Source organism: Homarus americanus, unplaced genomic scaffold (genome assembly GCF_018991925.1).
Source record: "Homarus americanus isolate GMGI-L3 unplaced genomic scaffold, GMGI_Hamer_2.0 scaffold48354, whole genome shotgun sequence".
Classification (NCBI taxonomy): Eukaryota; Metazoa; Arthropoda; class Malacostraca; order Decapoda; family Nephropidae; genus Homarus; species Homarus americanus.
Genome location: NW_024723833.1, coordinates 8607444 through 8625066, shown reverse-complemented (window position 1 = coordinate 8625066; position 17623 = coordinate 8607444).

Genomic DNA, 17623 nt, shown 5'->3' with positions numbered 1-17623 from the left:
TACTTGTCTCAATAGTTCCAATAACCCGTCTACATTATCATTATCATCATCATCATCATCATCATCATCATCATCCAGTTACTTCCTTAATCCTAATCCTTTTCCGACTTTCATTTTTCCAGGTCTTTAGATTATCCACATTCAATTCGCTCCACTTATTTCATCCACATTCAATTCTGCTCTTTTTACCATCTTTTAAACGCCTCTCTCCCTTTTCTCTCTCTCTCTCTGACAGTCGCCCGGACCTACACATTCCACCACCTTGTCACCCTCTCTTGCGGTGTTACTCCCTTCACTATCCCCGAATTCCTCTACTCTCTTTTGTTGTCTTTCATTCCTCCCCACTTTATTTCACCATTTCTTTCTGTGCTACCTCCTTATTCTTCTTTCTCATTCTGTACCTATTATGTATCCAATTCTCCTATGTTACTTCCCTCTTCTTTTTTTTCCTTCGTCTGCTAACCTTCCCCCTTCCCTCCCTCCTTTCTCATTTTTCTATTCTACTTCCCTTCTTGTTCCTCATTTATCACATAATTATTAAAACCTCTTTGGTATTTTGTCCTCCAGGATGTTACGTCTGTTTTCCCCCTTGGATCAACAAAGAAACACAGACAGACAGACAGACAGACAGACAGACAGACAGTCACACAAAAGAGAAAAAAAATCCCAAACTATTATTTTATTTAGGATATAAAAAAAGAATAAATCCCAAATAAAGAATAAATCCCAAATAAAAGGCAATAACTAAAAACAGTAAAAAAAAAACAATAAAATTAAAAAAAGCACCAATAAAAAATAAATAAACAAAAGTGAATAGAAACAAAATTAAATAACGACCATAGACACACAAAAATCTTGAAACAAAACACATTAAGTAAAAACAATTTCTTCTGCCACACAACTAAACTTTCATTTCAAACAATAATAGTCAAGGTTTAATTAAGAAAACTTTTGAAGACACTTGATCACGAACAAATGTCTTGAAGTAACGTTTAAGAAATAGATTAAAAATTATCAAATACTGCAGACATTTATATACTATTGGAGAAGAAGAAAGACATGAAGAAGAAGAAGAAGAAGAAAGAAAATAAGAACTGGAAGAATAAAATGAAGTAAATGAGAAAAGTAAAAGTTCAAAGAAGAAACTAAACAAAATATAAAAACCAAAGAAAAATAAAGAAAAATAGAAGAAAAAAAAATTAAACAAACAGTTCTTAAAAGTATAAACAAGAACACACACACACACACACACACACACACACACACACACACACACACACACACACACAATAAAGAACTCGCAGGAACATACCTAAAAGCCATGTCACTACAGTCAGGTAATAAATTCTGTTCCGTTTTTTTGTACGATGCAGCGGAGAGATGGAAGGAATGAAGGAGAGAAAGGAAGGAATGAGAAAAGGGAAAGAAGGAAGGAAGGATAGAAAGGAAGGATAAAGCGATACAAGCGATGCACCACCACCACCACGGAAAGGGAGGAAGGAGAGAAATGAAGGAAGGAGATATAGAAATAAAGGAGACAAAGGAAGGAGAAAAAAATGAAGGATTTAAGGAAGAAAGGAAGGAAAGAAGGAAGGCAAAGGAGAATACGATACAAGCGATGCACCACCACCACCACGTTAAGTAAATATGTACCCTTGTTCACGTCGCTGCCAGCCGTGTGAAGAACAAGGACTAAACCCAGTACGACAACCTCTTCAGCGGGTCTGGCACCACGATATAACCTGAGATGCGGTGCGGTTTCCCCTGCCTCTTACATTCTCTCTCTCACGCTTTCACTGCAGTCTTTCTTTTCGTAATTTTTTTGTGTTTTTTTTCCTTCTTTCGTTGTTTACCACTTTATTTCGTTTGTTCCTTATTTTTGTTTTGATTCCTATTTTAGTGTTATCCTATTCTTGTATTATCTTTCTCTCTCTCTCTCTCTCATTATCTGTCTTTTCTTCATTTCTTACGTTTATTCGTCTGTCTCTATCTCTCTCTCTCTCTCTTTTAACATCAGTGGAAGGAACTGGGTAAAGAGTCTTTCTAACTTATGGAACAACTGACTGACACACACACACACTTACTTTCGTCACTTTTTCTCTATGACTTTCTTAAATTTTCCTCTCTCTCTCTCTCTCTCTCTCTCTCTCTCTTCCTTTCCTCTTCATAAATCAGGACAATAAACTCCTCGACTCATATGGCCATTTCTCCCACGTGTTGCTTGTTTCCTCACCCCATCTGTTCTGGTGGGGAGGGGAGGGAAAAAGGCGGATGGGGGAGGGGATAAGGAGGGAGTAAAGAGGAAGATAGGGGGGAGGAAGGGAGGGGGGCGGGAGGGATGAGGAGGAAGATAGGGAGGAAGGGAGAATGATAAGGAGGGAGAGAAGGAGGGAGGGAGAGAGAAAGGGAAGGTAGGAGGCATGACCCACTCCCCTCCCCCCAGCTGGTGGATGGGTTAAAACAACCTGTTGAGGGTGAGGCGGGTGTCTTGTGGCGCCTACGACATGGTGGTTTTGGTGATAATTGTGGTGGAGTGGTGGAGATAAATGTGGTGTAGGTGGTGGTAATGAATGTGGTGGAGGGGGTGGTAGCTGTGGAGGAGATGGTGGTAACATTGGTGGTAGAAGTGGTAATGTTGGTAGTAATTAACAATAGTGGTAGTTGTGGAGAAGGAGGGAGGGAAGGAGACAGAAGGCGAGGAACAGTGTAATTAAAGAGGAAAGTCTGGAAGAATGAAGAGGACAGTGAGGGAGGGAGGGAGAGAAGAAGGGAGGAAGAGAAGAAGGGAGGGAGAGAGGAGGGAGGTGTGATATAGAGGGACACGAGTAATTAGGAATGATATTTGTGAAGTAAAGACGAAATAAACACACACACACACACACACACACACACACACACACACGGGAGTAAGTAATAGCAACACTCTTCCTTCGGACTATCTTAGAGATGGGGATGGAGAGGTGAGGGGTTGAAGGGGGAATAGGGAGGAGAAGACGGGGTGAGGGGAGAATAGGGAATATCCCATGCAATCTATACCCCAAATTTCCCTAACATCCTCCCTGCCACTGCCTCTTCCTCCCTTCCCAAATTCACCTCAACTATCCCGGTCCTTCTCCTTTAATACCACACCCCCAATCCCTCCCTATCCTCTCCCTCCCTACCCTCCTCTACTCCCATCCCTCTACCCAATTTCCTAGCCATCCCTACCCCCCTGTTCCTCTTCTCCCCCCCTTCCCCAGAGAGGTACCCGAGGGAGCTCTCACAGCACCATCAACACCACTGGGGTCTGCCAACTGATATCTTCAAACTCTCCTAAGATCGCTGACCCAAACCACTCGAGGCCATCTTCCGACTTATGGCCAAACACGACGGATGTTTCCAGAATACACCGACCAAAACGGCCAAACAAGAGGAGTTTTTCCGGGCTTACGGCCAGGATTTAAAGGCAGGACTCTTGGTTAAGACTTATTGTATGACCAGGTCTCAAAACCATGGCTTACGGTCTAGACTTAACGCTAGGACTTTCGGACAGGACTTTGGGCCAGGACTTAAAGGTCAAGCCAGGGCCTAGGGTGTGTTCATGGTGTGGTCCAGCAGGGCATCAGCGGGGATGCAAATATTACCCAACTCCCGGTAAGGTCAGAGGTCAGTGTTGAGTGGGAGTGAAGGAGACACACACACACACACACACACACACACACACACACACACACACACACACTAATCCAGTATATAAAAAAGTATACCTTGTTGTTAATTCATTTTCTTTAGACAACTTCAAGACATAATGAAATCAGGGGAAAAAATATTAATACACAGTTGGAGGAAGTTCTGTGATGGCTCGAGAAGATGATGGATGGTTGAGGTAACTTTGTCTCCGGGATGACCAGACTGTTGGAGCGGTGGTGGTGAGCGGTGGTGGTGAGTGGTGGTGGTGAGTGGTGGTGGAGAGGGGGTGGTGAGTATTGATGGAGAGGGGGGTGGTGAGTGTGTATTGTGTTGCTGGTGGTGAGTGTTCGCGGTGTTGAGTGATGGTGAGTGGTGATGGTGAGCGGTGGTGAGCAGTAGTGAGAATCGTGTGGGAATTTTAAAAGTTCGAGAGAGAGGGAGGAGAGGGAGGGAAAATGGAGGCGTTCAAAAAGTTTTAAGAGTGTATTTGGTGTGTGTGTGTGTGTGTGTGTGTGTGTGTGTGTGTGTGTGTGTGTGTGTGTGTGTGTGTGTGTGTGTTTCATCGTTATTCAATCCCTTCTTCCTTCTTTAACTTCTATCAAACTATTACTATCACCATCACCATTATCATCACCATTATTAACCTTCTCTAACACCACATCAAGCGCTGTTGCCACCAGTCTTGAATTCCGAACCCGACAGTATAAGACACAACACACGTAATGGTATGGTAAGTCAGACCCAGCAGGTATGAATTAATTAGAGCCACACCACCACACCAATACACTACCACACCACCACACTACCACACTACCACACACCACCACACCATCAGACCACCACACACCACCACACTACCACACTACCATACCACCACACTACCACACAACAACACTCACCACACAGCAACACTACCACACCACCACACTACACCACCACACTACCACACCACCACACTACCACACCACCACACCATCAGACCACCACACCACCACACCACCACACTACCACACCACCACACCATCAGACCACCACACAACACCACCACACAACAACACCACCACACTACCACCCATACATCACTACCTTACGCAACTCGGACGTGGAGAATCAGAGCAATTGGAATCGTCGGCTTCTGATTTCCCAAAGCGACGTGGTGAGGCGTGGTGATGGCCGCCTTCCTCCCCCTCCTCCTTCTTCCTGTAGTTACTCTTTCTTAATCCTACTCTTCCTTACTTTTCTTCTTCCTCCTCTTCCTCCTCCCCAGACTTTATTCCTACACACACTCTCTTCTTTACACAATGATCTATTTTTTTCTGATCTGAGTGGGCTGCCTTCCTCCTCCTTATCCTCCCCCTCTCTTCTCCCACCTCTTCCTCTCCCTTCCTCTCCCTTCCTCCCCCTTCTTCGCTACTTTGATGTAACCTTTTTTTTCAAACACTTCTCCAAGGGTGTGTGGCTCGTGTGTGTGTGTGTGTGTGTGTGTGTGTGTGTGTGTGTGTGTGTGTGTGTGTGTGACATTACACATCTGCTATCTTTCACACTTATTTTCTCATATATTCTCCTCTTTTTCTTTTATTCTTCTCTTCTTCTTCCTCTTCCAAATCTTCTTCTTTCTCTCCCATATCCTCTTTCCTTCCTCCTATCGCTATCCCAAATAAACAGTTGACACAGGAGGAAAGAAGGAGAGAGGATAGGTAGAGGAAAGGATAAGAGAGGAAATATGAAGAGGGAAGGAGAGGAATGGAAAAGAAAGAGGGGGGATAAAGAGAGAGGGAGAAGGCCGGGAAAAGGGAGGAGCTGGTGGGGGGATAGAGAGAGGGGAGGAAAGAGAGGAGATGGGAGAGGGAGGAATGAAAGGAGAGAGGGGTAGATGGTGAGAAGGGGTGATTGGAGTGAGGGGAGGGGGGGGGGAGAGGGGCTTCCACTTGCCAGCTGTTGCCGCTCTCTACCCCCTAACTCTCCCTGGGGTCACTTCCTACTTTCCCTACCTCTCACCGGTGACTCTCTTTCTCACTCTCTTTCTCTCTCTCACAGACTTAGTTCTCTTTACCATCTTCTACCTTCCCTCTCTTACTCTCCTTAACTTACTCTTTATTGAATTTAATCTTACTTCCTCCGTCTTCTCTCTCTCTCTCTATCTCTCTCCTATCAAGTTTTCTTTCTCTCTATCGAGTTTCAGCTCTCTTATCGAGTTTTCTTTCTCTCCCTATTTCTTTTTTTATCGTGTTCTCTCTCTCTCTCTCTCTCTCTCTCTCTCTCTCTCTCTCTCTCTCTCTCTCTCTCTCTATCTAGTTCCATCTCCTCTATCGAGTTCTTTTCTTTCTCCCTTTCTCTTTTTTATCGAGTTCCATCCCCTCTCTCTCTCCACTCACATAATTACAACATCTCACATCTGTCACCCTCATTTCTTTTTAACAAATGCAAAAAATTCTCATGAAAATTCAACATCATTACTGCACTCGAATGAAAAAGAAGAAACGTATATCACAAAGAAAAAAAAGAACAGAAAAAAGACCTTTTATATATGTAAAGTTATTTTTCCCCATCTAACTTAATGCTCAAGCAACCAAAAATAAAATAGGTAAAATTTAATAAAAATAAAATACACGTGAATGGAAAAATTTGTATGAAAAAAAAATTACGTCATGTACATATAGAGATAATGTAGATGCAATATATACATACAAAAATATAAAGAAATACATACATACATATATATATATATATATATATATATATATATATATATATATATATATATATATATATATATATATATATTATACATTTATATAGCAATGTTTAATTTCGCCTGTGGTCCAGTTCCCATTTTCTATAAGAAGATTATAAGGGAAACTCTTTCATATATTAAAAGTATTATACAAATATATGAATATAGAGTGTATATAAAATGCCCTGTGTTGATCCTTATGACCCCACGTGAGGTCAGCCGTCTGCATGACCTTCACACACACACACACCTATATAAATATAAACACAATTACTCATCATCACGCAGAAAAAAAATACTTAGAGAGAGAGAGAGAGAGAGAGAGAGAGAGAGAGAGAGAGAGAGAGAGAGAGAGAGAGAGAGAGAGAGAGAGAGAGAGAGAGAGAGAGAGAGTGAGTGTGTGTGTGTGTGTGTGTGTGTGTGTGTGTGTGTGTGTGTGTTTGTTTACATTCTCAGGCCCATGGTGTAACCCTCCCAACCACCTCAATATAGATGGCGCTGATACTGTCATCTTTTATGGGGTCAAAATTCATCACTTTTACGCATTTGTATAAAAATTCAAAGTTGGTTGATCGAAGAAATTCCGATTTTTATCCGATTTTTCTTCAAGGAGATTATGCCAACTCCTTTCACGATACTTTTTACAACTCTAAACAGGAATTTGAAGGGTTGTTAATCCCTCAAAAAGATCCGATTTTTCTCCCGATTTTTCTTCAAGGATTTTATGCCAACTCCCTTCTTGGATAATTTTTCTTCTAACTCTGGAGAGGATTTCAAAGGCCGTTACTATTACAAAAAAAATCCTTTGGGCTGATTTTTCTAAAGGCAGATTACGGAAACTCCCTCTAGTGTTTTTACAAAGAACAATGAAATCTTACAACTGGTCAGATTTTTACGTCATCGAAGACCAGACACTGTGGGGGGAAATAACTAATCTGACAGTGTGGGGGAAATTACTAATCTGACAGTGTGGGGGAAATAACTAACCTGACACCGTGGGGGCTATTACTAATCTAACACTTATTATAGAAAGAAAATTAGCCTCTATAATCGTGTATAATCTGGTTCGTTATTACAATCTATTAGGACTTACAACTGTTCAAGTGTTATAGACGTCCAATAGAGGTAAGGTAAGTTGGCCATTAGACTTATTAATCTACAGTGAGTGAGTGAGTGAGTGAATGAGTGAGTGAGTGAGTGAGTGAGTGAGTGAGTGAGTGAGTGAGTGCCTGTAACTCAAAGACCGTTATTCACTGTAAGTTACGATAGAAGTCCTCAGAGATTTTGCCCCTAGACTGAATAAACTCTACGGTGTTCTATATCCATGTTTCACTTACTCACACGCTATAAGATACTCGTGTTACCCTCCCGTCCCTACCTCCGTCCTTCCCTTCCTCCGTCCTTCCCTCCGTCCGTCCGTCCGTCCCTCCCTCCCTCCCTACACTCCCTCCCTCCCTACACTCCCTACCTCCCTCCGTCCCTCCGTCCCGGCACCTACCTCCCTCCGTCCTCTCCGTCCTTCCCTTGCACTCCCTCCTCCCATACCCTCCACTCCCTCCCTACACTCTCCCTCCTCACCCTCCACCTCCCTACACTCCCTCCCTCTCTACACACTCCCTCCTCTCTACACTCCTCCCTCCCTCCTACCTCCTCCGTCCCTCCGTCCTTCCCTACACCCCGTCTCCTCACACTCTCCTCCTCTCTATTATCTTCTCCACTTTAGTACACTCCCTCCCTACACCCCTCCCTCCCTATACCCCTCCCTCCCTCCCTCCCTACACCTCCTCTCCTGTCCCTCCTTCCCATCTATTCCTAAACCTTAACCTAACCTCCCTCCCATCCTCCCATACATTAACAACCTAATAACCCCAATCCCAATCCCAACCTAACCTAACCTAACCTAACCTAACCTAACCTAACCTAACCTAACCTAACCTAATTAAGACTCCTCCCTCTACACCCCCAAAATTACACAAAGGAATGAATTAATTAGCGAAGGTGACGTCATCCTACACCGCACTTAAATTCAATTATTTTCAACACTGGCGACCTCTGACCTCTAACACCCACTGAACAGGCAACACACACTCAACAGGCAACACACACTCAACAGGCAACACACACTTAACAGGCAACATCCACTCAATTTAAGGAACGGCAACAGTAACCCTGACCTTTTCCTCTCCACAGCATAAGTGACCTTGACCTATGACCTCGTGACCTTAAAATCAATAAAATAGGGAGGGTAGTCTCTCTCTACCTAAGGGGAATGTGTCGAAACAGACAGTCATGTTCTTCCAAACACACGGAAACTCCCAGACAAGATGGACGGACGGGAGGACAGACGGAAGGAGAATGACAGCAACACAGAGAGATAAACAAATACAAATAAAAACAATCAGAGACACCAGGCAAACAAAAAGAGATAAAAACAGAGACGAAACGTAAAAGACAAACAAAAACTGGGAAAACAAACAAACAAAAACAAAAAGACAGACAGATAGATAGACAGGGGGAAACATCCATAACAATATAAGCCCTGAGGTATACATCCAGTCTTCGATGGTCGTGTAAAATAAAATAAAATAAAAACAAAAGAAGAGAAAAATGAGAGAAGGAAAGCGAAAAAAATGGATAGTGTAAGTGGTAAAATAAATTTGGAGGAAAGGAAGAGGGGAAGAAGGAAGAAGAAAGAAGGAGGAGGAAGGAAAGAGGGGAAAGTAAAATGAGGAGGAGGAGGAAAAGAGAGGAGAAAGAGGAGAAAGGGAAGGGGTAGAAGAGAACAAGATGAGGAAGAAGGGGAAGAGGAGGAAGAAGAGGAAGAAGAATAAGAAGAAGAAGAAGAAGAAGAATAAGAAGAAGAAGAAGAAGAGGAGGAGGAGGAGAAGGAGGAGGAGGAGGAAAAACACAGACACTCGGCTCCGGCCAGTCTTCCAGCGTTTAGCAAGGACATGCAAGCAGCCAAGTGCTGTTAAAAAACATGTTAAGTGAGTCTCCCCTTCCGGTCACGCCTCGTTAACCACATCTCGTTTTCTTCGAGTAAAATTTAAGATCAACTCATATTTGTTTTATTTTCATTCAGTTTTTCTTACATATATTTAAAAAGCATTACACTTTCCTTGGGAATAATTTATAGTGCACTTGGTTTTAACATATAATGAAGTGCATCTCGTTTTCTTAAGTTATTCCTCAAAGTGCATCGCATTTTCTTTGACAGCTTCCCCGTACTTCGTTCTACACTGTGTTTCCATCGGCAATTTCAGCTAAAAAATATATTTGGTTGAAAATCTTAGTAAAAGTGCTCCTGAACATGCTGATTACGAAAATATGGTCCTAGGTTCGATTGCGGGGTAATTAGAGGTCGTAATGATGCTTGGGAGATTTTAATGACACCTTTCAATGCTAATTACTTGTCAACTATGGACTTCCCAGCTGCGATTTTGGTGTGTTTGTGTTATTCTGGATGTAATTAATTAGTTCTGTCCCTTAAATTCCAATTCCGAGAGAAAGGTATATTTCGGCTAAAAAATTACTAAGGGGTAAAGTAAAGGGTAGTGCATGCGTTTGTTGATGGCGCAGTGTGGGTTGAGAGGCGTGGTGTGGGCGTGTGATGGGGGCGTAGTGTGGGTTGAGAGGCGAGGTGTGGGCGTGTGATGAGGGGCGTGGTGTGGGCGTGTGATGAGGACCATGGAATTGAAAAAGACAAAGTCAAAGGCAGCAGCTGGAGCATGTTGACTCACGATGTGGGCGTAATAATTTGCAGTGTGGGCGAAATAAGTCGCGGTGTGGGCATAACGGAAAACGGATGGAGTGTAAACCACGTGGATGTATGGCCGTGTGTACAAAGGCAGCCAGAGTGTTAGGGGTGGGGGGTCGGACACGGTAAACGAGGGAAGGATATTCATGGAAAGTGTTGGGCGTAGGAAGGAGTGGGCATGGGAAGACGTGGGCGTGGGAAGGAGTAGGCGTGGGAAGACGTGGGCGTGGGAAGGTGTGAGCGTGGGAAGACGTGGGCGTGGGAAGGCGTGTGCATAAAAGGCGTAGGCGAGTGAAGGCGTGGGAAGGCGTGGGCGTGGGAAGGCGTGGGCGAGGGAGGGCGTGGGATGGCGTTGGAGGCCAGCATTGACGTAACAACATGATCTCCACCATGACTCGATAACAAACCTTCCTCATCTGTCACTAATTGGGAGGGAGATGAAGTGAGAGTTAAGGGTGAGGGAGGGAGGATTAAGGATGAGGGAGAGAGACTGGGAGGGAAGGATTGAGTGTTAAGAGGAAAGGAGGGAGAGTGGGAGAGTTAAAGAGTGAGGGAGGGAAGGAGAAAGGCAAGGAAATGAAGTAAGAGTAGATGATGAAGGAAAGTGGGAACGAAGAGAGATAGAAGAGAAGGAGGGAGGAAGAGAACAAAGAATGGAAGGAAGGAGGGAGAGAGGAAGGGACGGAAGAAAGGAAGAAAGAAAGAAGTGAGAGAGAGAGAGAGAGAGAGAGAGAGAGAGAGAGAGAGAGAGAGAGAGAGAGAGAGAGAGAGAGAGAGAGAGAGAGAGAGAGAGAGAGAGAGAGAGTATTGATTGTGTGGGCGTGTAACTCACTTTAATATACAGGACGGTCGCGTCTACGTGTATTGAGCTGTGTGTGTGTATGTGTGCGTGCGTGTGTGTGCATGTGTATGTGTCTGCGTGCATGTGTGTCTGCGTGCATGTGTGTCTGCGTGAGTGTGTGTGTGTGTGTGTATGTGCGTGGGTGTGTACGCATGTGTGTATGTTTATACTGTCCATACATCGGGAATTCATATTTGCTAACTTGTGTCAGTAAACAGAGACGTGTACACAAACCTATCCATCAAACTCTACCCCTACTCCCCTCCACCTACCCCCTCCTACCCCCACCCCCTCCCTCCTCCACCCCCACACCCCCCAAAAAAGTCACTTCTGCCAGATTAAATTTATTAACAAATATTCTATTGACCCTTAACGAACATATCTTATTGACTTAACTGTTAATATTAATAAAAGTATAAATGATTCACTGTAAGTCGACAAACATTCTCTATAACTCGTAAGGTTACAACATACTCCTCTTATCTCGGAACAAATCATATTCTAAGACCTGATTCTCTTATGTTCGTAGCTACATAATATCTTCAGTAACCGAGATACGAGAACGCTGTAGATTAGGGTCGAGTCTTTGAGCAGTTTTGTTGACATAGTTGAAGTGAGGCAGTTAAAACACCCCTTTCGTTTATCAAGTTGAGAGAAAAATTTACAGTTAATTCATATCTGGGTCACTGTTGAAGAGGAACTGATACACTGTCATGTGTCCAGTTAGGAGAAACATTAATTCCTAAGTAGTTAATTGTCCGGGGGAAGACCTAACAATTTGTAATGAGTTAAGGCGCCTGAATTTACACTCCAACGCCAGTCTATTTTTTTTTTAATTCGTTGGGTTTCATTAGGTTGGGATGGGTTGGGTTGGGCTTGGCAGAGTTGGATTAGGTTAAGTTGGGATGGGTTGGACAGGGTTACGGGAGGTTAAGTTAAATTGGGTTAGGTGAGCATTTGACCTGCAACTAACCCATCACCACCCAGGTCACGGTCCTATACACACACACACACACACACACACACACACACACACACACACACACACACACTAAAAAGCCACACGTACTAGCAGCTCCATACGCCAAGAACTCACGTGTAATATATGGCATGGCATAGAAACACTGCCAGCACGGGCAATCACCAGCGCCAGGGGTTCCTCGGCTCACAGGGAGGAAACGCTAATGGAATTTACAAATAAAACGTTCGCCCGCCTTCTGCCTACACTGGCGCTCTTTTGTTTATTTCTTCCTTTAATAGTAAGTATGACAAGTCCACGTATTAACTTTTATAAGTGGTGAGTCTACACTTTACGTCGCCAGTGCTAACAAGTAGAGAATGCGACTGTCACTTGTTTTGGGGTGTAGGAACATTTATAAGTAACTAAAACTTATAACTTAGCACCAACCGAGGCTTTTATATCGTCTATTGTAAACACTTGCATCTTGATACCGAATTTAACTCTTTAATGATATTATTTATAACTGATAAAACTCGATGGATAATTCGGCTGTGTGGATGATGATGATGGTGGATAAGTTGACTCTCTCTCTCTCTCTCTCTCTCTCACACACAGTAACAGGCGAGAAGAAGGGTTACAGGAAGGAGGAAGAGGAGGAGGAAAATGAGGAGGAAAAGGGAAGGAGGAGGAGGAAAGAGAAGATGTGGTGGAGCGGATGGGGGTGACTGTTGTGTTGACGTCACGGGAAGAAAGGACCAATCAGCACACGTTATCTCACTCATAAGGGGTGTTGCTTCTTGAGACGGTCCTTGTCACTCAGTGTAAGAAGAATGGCAGCTGACCGACTATTTCTTATTCTTTATTCTTATTCTTTAATTTTATTCTTATCATCATTGCATAACCATCATCATCATCATCATCATCATCATCATCATCATTATCACAGGAACACGTTAACCATATCCCAACGTAAATATGTGTCATAAGATCATGGACACAACAGACGGTAGCCAATCAGGGAGGGGGGGCATTGGTAGGGCATTGGTAAAATATGGGGTGGGGGGGAGGGATGCATGTTTGTTTAGTAATAGTTCAAATTCGCTAAGTCGTTCTTAGGACGAGATAAAAAACAAAAATAAACAAACAAGTGGGGACATTAAGTAACAAACAAACAATAAATGTGTGTGTGTGTGTGTGTGTGTGTGTGTTGATAATCGAAAGATGCAAATAAAGACCAATTTGTTTGTTTTCATATATAACAAGATTGTTTTGGCGTTATTGATTATGTTAAGGAAGAGTAGCAGGAGGCCACAAGCACAAGCAGGAGGGCAGCAGGAGGCCACAAGCACAAGCAGGAGGGCAGCAGGAGGCCACAAGCACAAGGAGAGTAGCAGGAGGCCACAAGCTTAAGAATGAGCGTAGTATGAGGCCACAAGCAGGAGAGCAGCAGGGGGCCACAAGCAGGAGAATAACAGGAGGCCACAAGCAGGGCCAGAAGGGTATCAGGTCACAAGCAGGAGTGTAGCAAGTGTGTAGCAAGAGGGCAAGCAGGGGGCCACACGCACAAGCAGGAGGGTAGCTGCATGGCGCTGGCTCCCAACACCTACACTAAAGCAGACCCTCCGACACCAGGCATACCCCCCTCTCTCTCCCCTCACCACCCCTCTCTCCCCTCATCACCCCTCTCCCCTCACCACCCTCACCCCCACCCCCACCATCTTCTTCCCCACCTCACCCACCCCTCTTCCCTCCCGCACGCCTCTCCCAAATTCCCTCTCATTCCCCTCTCCCCACCTTTTTCTCCTCCCACACTACTCCCCCTCTAGCCACCTCTTCTCCTCCCACTCGCTTCTTCCTCTCCCCTCTATTCCTCTTCCTCCTGCAATCTCCTTCAACGCGCCTCTCACATTACCCCCGCCTCCCTTCCTCTTCTTCCTCCCACAACTAACTCTCTCTCTCTCTCTCTCTCTCTCTCTCTCTCTCTCTCTTTGTCCTCTTCCTCCTCCACTTCATGACCTGCGCTGAATTCTAGTGACCTCCCCTCACCCTGGCTTCCCGTGACCTCCCCTCACTCATGACCTGTGTGACCTCCCTTCACTCATGACCTACGTTGAACCCTCGTGGACTGCCCTCAAATGCCCTCTAACAGTCCTTCTTCCCCTTCCCGTGACCCCCCCACAGTCAGGTCAGGTCAGGTCAGGTCAAACAACAATGTACCTCAACTTCAATTTCCCGTGGCGAGCACTAACTGCCTGTCCTGACGTACACTCCCCTCACCCTGGGACGGGGAGGGGAGAGGAGGGGAGGGGAGAGAAGAGTTCCCTTCACTCTGGATGGGGAGGGAATGGAAGGAACAGAGAAGGGAGGCGATGGGAGGGTTAGAACAGGAAAAAGAAGGGATGGGAGAAAGGAGGGATGGAAAAGATAAGGGATAGGCCAGTTCCCCTTACTTTAGGACGAGGGGACGGTTAAGGGTGAAAATGGAGAGGAGTGAGGTGGGAAGAAAAAAACGTTGAGGGAAGGAAGGAGAGGATGAAGGACGGGAGAAGAGAGGAAGGCAGGAGAGGGAAGAGAGAAGAAAGCGATAATGGAAGGGTAAGAAGACGAGGGAAGGCAAACAGTGAGGGAAGGAAAGGGGAAGGAAGGGGTGTTAAGGATGAAAAAGTGTGGAAAGGGGAGGGAAGGAAATGATGATGGAAGAAATGAAAGGGAAAAAGAACGAGAGAGAGAGAGAGAGAGAGAGAGAGAGAGAGAGAGAACACAAATCTGAAAAATAAGAACAATAGGAGAAGTGACACGGGGAGGGGAAAGAAGAGAGGAGGGAGAGAGATAAAACCCAACAAACAAATAAACGCAATCTTCCTTCCACAAACAAACACATTAACCTATCATACTTAAAACAAAATACCTTCTCTCAAACAAATTCACAAATAAACACACCATAACCCTTAAAACAAACACATTTTTACCTCTTAAAACCTCAACAAAAAAACAATATAAAACTCAACATCAAACAAATAAACAGAGAAACAAACACAGTAAGAGAACGAGCGATCACAGAGACTCGGATGTGCTCTAATTGGCGACCAGTGTCCTTAACGATCCAATTGGGTGGTTATGCCTCAACAAATCAACTCAGTCGTTATAATGTCTATCTGTTTGTCTGTCTGTCTGTCTGTCTATCTCTTGTCTCTCGGTACTAAAATACCCCTCACTGCCACTACCCCTCACTGCCACTACCCCTCACTGCCACCACCCCTCACTGCCACTCACCCCTCACCGCCCATACCCCACCACACCACCACTGCCACCCCACCTCACTGCCACCACCCCACACTGCACCCTCACTGCCCACACCCCCACTGCCACCACCTCACTGCCACCACCCCACTGCCACTACTCCCCACACCACCCTCACTGCCCATACCCTCACTGCCACCACCCCACTGCCCATACCCCCACTCACACCACCCACTGCCACCACCTCACTGCCACTCACCCTCACTGCCACTCACCCTCACCACCACTCACCCCCACCATACCTCACTGCCACTCACCTCACTGCCACTCACCCCATCACACTACCCCGCTGCCACTCACCCCTCACTGCCACTACCCCACCGCCACACCCCACTGCCACCACACCACTGCCACCACCCCTCACTGCCACCACCCCCACTGCCACTCACCCCACTGCACCACCCCCCTTCACTGCCACCACCTCGCTGCCACTACCCCCGACTGCCACCACCCCACCACACTACCCCCACTGCCACCACCCTTCACTGCCACTCACCTCACTGCCACTCACCTCACCACTCACCCCACTGCCACTACCCTCACTGCCACTCACCTCACTGCCCGACATACCCCCACTGCCACTCACACCCCCACTGCCACTTCATTCTCACTGCCACTACCCCTCACTGCCACTACCCCTCACTGCCACTACCCCTCACTGCCACTACCCCTCACTGCCACTACCCCTCTGATGGGGGAAGTAGCAGCGGCAGGAGGCCTCTCTACCCTCCGTCGTTACGTCACCTTTAATGCATTTCATTCTGAGCTCCCGAGTGTGTGACCCGGAGCTTAACACCATTATACCAGGCTATATCTGTTATACCAGGCTATATCTGTTATATCAGGTTATATCTGTTATAGTAACTACGAATTACCCGGTATAAATGACAACTAACTACCGGGTATAAACTATTTGTAACTATAACAAAATGACCGAATCCTAACTACCTACCGATTGGCCAATAGCCGTTAAGAGAAAAAAATACTAATCAATTGTCATAGCCAATCAGAGTTCAGGTGTTAAAACGAGACAAGCCAACCAATCAGCGAAGAGTAAATATTTGGGGGGAGAGCCAATGGTGGAGCTGATGTGGTGATCCCGACTCATCCGTCAAAGACTTGAGCCAATCTCTACACACCAATGGCGACCTGGCGGTGTGTTTTAACCTGGGTACCAATGCGATCTCTCTCTCTCTCTCTCTCTCTCTCTCCAGCTAGCAATCATCACCAACACACACCACTATCACCAACACACCACCAACACACAACAAACACCAGCACCACCACTAGACTATACAACCCGTATCTCATATCTCGGGGCAGTTAGTTCCACATCACATATAATAACAGGCCTTGGGGTAGAGGATCCAAACTTTGAAATAAATAAAGTTTGAGAGATACAGCCTCCTAGCCCACCCAGCCCACTCTAGTGTGTGACCCACCCTAGTGTGTAACCCACCCTAGTGTGTAACCCACCCTAGTGTGTAACCCACCCTAGTGTGTAACCCACCCAAGTGTGTAACCCACCCTAGTGTGTAACCCACCCTAGTGTGTAACCCACCCAAGTGTGTAACCCACCCTAGTGTAACCCAACCTGGTATGACCCACCCTAGTGTGTGACCACACCCTAGTGACCCACCTTAGTATAACCCACCCTAGCGTGACCCACCTTAGCATAGCCCACCCTAGTGTAACCCACCTTAGTATAACCCACCCTAGTGTGACCCACCACAGTGAGAAAACAAATCGGTGGATAAAAACACCTGAATTTCGGTGGGTTGATATGAGTAATCAATCACAAACAATCAAACAAACACACACACACACACACACACACACACACACACACACACATCAGGTCCTTGGATACACAGGGTTTAAGGGCTCTTCAACACACCAAGTTACTGTGGTAAAGTTTCATTATAAAGTTGTATATAAGGTCCAAGTGGCCTGATAACCCTTACACTCCCTTGATCTCAAGTGTCCCTTATACACCACAAGTGCCCAGCTAAACCTTATACTACCTTATACTGTACCTTTTATAAGCAAGTGTTAAGCAACCCCCTATAACAAACAAGCAAGCAAGGGAAGGGAGAGGATGGGAAGGGGAAGATGGGAAAGGATGGGAGGGGTGGAAGATGGCGAAGAAGAGTGAGAGAAGGGCTAAACCAATAACTTGACCTTATAAACCAACACAAACCACTACCCTGATCTTATAAACCACCACCATATTTAACCATCACCACAATGGACCACCACCACATTAAACCACGACCATATGAAACCACCACCACCACCGTTGCCATCACATTAAACCCACAAAAAATAAACCTTAAACCCCCAAGAAGACGTCATCAGCAG